At 34.2% G+C, this 3882-nt stretch overlaps 1 non-coding gene across 1 annotated transcript; it reads right to left on the bottom strand.

Moving 5' to 3' along the window:
- Positions 1-430: 430 nt before the first annotated feature.
- Positions 431-502, bottom strand: TRNAF-AAA (transfer RNA phenylalanine (anticodon AAA)). The gene has a single exon. It is a non-coding gene; the product is annotated as a tRNA-Phe (tRNA).
- Positions 503-3882: the final 3380 nt, after the last annotated feature.

Below are 3882 nucleotides of genomic sequence, written 5' to 3'. Positions count from 1 at the left end.
ATCTTTCATATAAACAGAATTATACAATATGTGGTCATAAGACTAGCTTCTTTCACTTAGCCATGTTTTTGAGATTCATCCACATTATAGTACATTTCAGTACTTCATTTTGCTTTATTGCTGAAAAGTATTATATAGATATGCCACATTTTGTTTATCCATTCACCAGCTGATGGGCATTTGGATTGTTTCCATTTGGGGGCTGTTATGAATATTTGTATGCCAGTATTTGTGTGAACATATGTTTTCATTTCTCTTAGATATATATCTAGGAGTAGAATTGGTTTGTCAGATAACTAAAGTGAAGTCACTCAGTCGTGTCTGATTCTTTGTGACCACATGGACTGTAGCCTATGATGCTCCTCTGTCCATGGGATTTTCCAGGTAAGAGAACTGGAGTGGGTTGCCATTTCCTTCTCCAGAGAAGATCTTCCCAACCCAGGGATCGAACCTGGGTCTCCCGCATTTTAGGCAGATGCTTTACCATCTGAGCCACCAGGGAAGTTGTATAACTGGTAACTCTAAATTTAACCTTTGGAGGAACTGTCAAACCATTTCTGAACATGGTTGCATCATTTTATAATCTACCAGGCATGAACAAACTTTCCAGTTTCTCCACATCTTCACCAACATTTGTTATTATTTTTTTTATTACTATAACCATCTTAGTGGGTGTGAAGTGGTATTTCGCCATTTTGATTTGCATTTCCCTAATGGCTAATGATGTGGAGCATCTTTTCATGTACTTACTGGCTATTTGTATATCTTCACTAGAGAAATATCTATTCAAATCCTTTGCCCAGTTTTAACTGAATTATTTATTTTCATATTACTGAGTTGTAAGAATTCTTTATGTATTCTGAGTATGTCTTTTTTTTCAGACATGATTTTCAGTTGTTTTCTTGTAGTCTGTGGATTGTCTTTTCACTTTTTTGGTATTATCATTTAAAACAGAATCATTTAATTTTGATGAAGTCCAACTTATCAAAATTCTTATTTTATTATTTGTGCTTTTGTATTGTATCTAAGTCATAGTCTAAGATTGTGAAGATTTACTCTTATTTATGCCTTCTTCTAAAAACTTTATATTTTAGATCTCTGATCCATTTTGAGTTATTCTTTATATATAATGTAAGACAGTGGTCCACTTTCATCATTTTTCATGTGGATTTCTAGTTGCCCCAGCACTATTTGTGGAAAAAACTATTCTTTCCCCATTGATTTTCTTGGCATGTTTGTTAAAAGTTCATTAACCATTAATATAACAGTTTATTAATGCCACACTATCTTGATTTCCATAGCTTTGTAGTAAATTTTTTTTTTTTGTAGTAAATTTTGAAACCAGAAAGAGTAAGTCCTCCACCTTCACTATTTTTCAAGATTGCTTTGGTTATTCAGTGCCATCTTATTTTAACTTTTTTAAAACAACTTTTGGTTTTGTGGTTTTTCCTATTTCTTAGTTTTCTATTTCATTCAGTTCTGTTTTGATTTTTATTACTTCCCAGGTTTTACTTTTTGGAGTTTGTCATATTTTATAACCAGAAAATGGACATTTGTCTTATTCCTTTTGGGGCTTTCTTTCTTTCTAATTTATACAGTTAAGACATAAGTGACTCAAGTTCTACTTTGGCTGCATCCCACATTTTTATTATGTGTTGTTGTCATTGTTTTTTAATGATAAATATATACTTATTTCCCTTAAAGTTTCTTTTTTTAAAAATGTTTTCTGAGGGATTGTCTTGTTATTAATAACTAATTTCAAATTGTAGTACATTGTAGTCAGAAAAACTTGATTGTTTTGGTATATACTGAGCCATGTAAATTGTATTATTCAAATCTTCCATATTCTGTTTTTGTCTTCCACAGTCTGCATGTGATTTTTTCCTTTTTACCATGTCATTCTCTTAATTACACTATATTGTTTGGTGCATAGAACATTAGAGCCGTTGAATATTCCTGGTGAATGGTTCATGTTTTCATTTTGCAGTGACCTTCATCTCAAGTTTTTTTTAATTTCAAAGTCTTTTTTATCTAATATTAACATAATTACTTTCTTCTGGCCTCTGTTGTTGCTACTGAGTAATGTGCTATCAATTTTTTAAATGTATATTTACCTGGGTTTTTTTTTTTTACTATTTTGTTATTTTTAGTCTTTTTGAATTATTAGATTTTAAGTATGCCTGTTATGAACAGTATATGGCTGAGCTTTTCGGTCTGATATCCGAGTCTATTTTTAAATGCATGGATTCAGTATATATGCATTTAGAATATATATTATATAACACTGATGCCATATATGACTGTATGTCTATATCTCCTTTCACCTCTATTAATATGTAGATAGTGATATAGTTTGACAGGCAGTCTTTTAAGCAGTTTATATATATTAACACATTTAATCCTCACAATACCCCATTGATATAAGTACCATTAATATTCCCACTTTACACATGAGGGAACTGAGGCACAGAAATATTGTGACTCACTCCAGTTGACATAAGGATTGTGGAAAGCAAATTGAACATTACAGAGGAGATAATCCTGGAAATTCTAAGAGGCAGGCAGGGTCAAAAGATGGAAAGCATTCTTGGAAGACCAGGGTTTTTAGCTCCTAGTAATCAAGAAATCAAGCTAATAGGTGGTACCATCCATCTGATGAATGATAGAGCTGAGATTTCAACTAGCAATTTAGCACCAGATTCTGTGCTCATAACTATCATGCAAAGTGCCTTTCATAGGACCTGGTTTTCTTTTTTTTTTTTTCCCTTTTGGTGTTTTAGTTACATCATTTAAGCCTTTAAGACTTCCCAGAGTGATCATGTTACATTCTCTTTCAAATCGCCACTCTTCTATGTACAGTTTTAGGGAACTTCTTGGTGCTGTTGACTCTTCAGTCTGTTGACTCTCTTGAAGGACTTTGTCCTGCATTTCATCATTTTTGTTCCTGAGCTCATCTTTAGGGATACCAGTTTTTGTGTGAGAATCCCCTGGATTTAGGGTGTATCCTTCAAGAGCTTTGCTTTTGCTACAGAGAGATCACCATACCTGGATGAACTTTTTGGTCATTTAATCACTTTGGAGATCATTTACCATCACAGTTCCTGGATCATCTGCAAATTTGGCAGTGGTGATGGTGCTTTAGTCGATATGACATGTCCAATTCTGTGACTCATGAACTGTAGCCCACCAGGCTTCTGTGTCCATGGCATTTCCCGGGCAAGAATACTGGAGTAGGTTGCCATTTCCTTGTCCAGGGGATCTTCCCAACCCAAGGATTGAACCCGCATTTCCTGAATTGCAAGCAGATTCTTTACTAAGTCACCAGGGAAGCCCCTCAGCAATTTACATCTCCGAATTTGAGGTAAAAGCAAACCTGGAGATTTTGTTTCTCAAATGGACATTTTTCCCACCCAGGCAGAGACATACAAATACGTTTTTGTGTCTGTGCCAGTAGACTGACATTTCTCCTAATCTGCTCTTACAATGAGAGTACAACCCTTTAAAAACTGCTTTACTCAGATTGTGGGACCTAGTCCCAGTTGCAGCAGCCTCTCACATCCTTGCCCCATTATCCTATTTCTTACTGACTCACTTGGCCCTTCCCTTCTTTCTTACCAGTTCACTCACATACTTAAAATAATTTTTGCTATATTTCATCAAGCATTTCTATGTGGCAGGAGAACTTTCAGATTATCTTTTCCTCTCATGAGAATTGGAAGTCCCATTTCACCCTTTAAAAAAGTATGATATTAATTATTTTCTCTTGATAAGAATAATGAAAAATTTGAGACGTATTAAAGAGTTAGGAGGAAAATATAAACTATGCATGATACCACTACCTGGAAGTGATCACTGTTTATTGCTTCCATTTTTTATTCTTCT

The sequence above is a fragment of the Dama dama genome, chromosome 18 (assembly GCF_033118175.1).
Source record: "Dama dama isolate Ldn47 chromosome 18, ASM3311817v1, whole genome shotgun sequence".
NCBI lineage: Eukaryota > Metazoa > Chordata > Mammalia > Artiodactyla > Cervidae > Dama > Dama dama.
The sequence above is the reverse complement of the archived record's forward strand: the minus strand, read 5'-3'. Positions and strand labels throughout refer to the sequence as shown.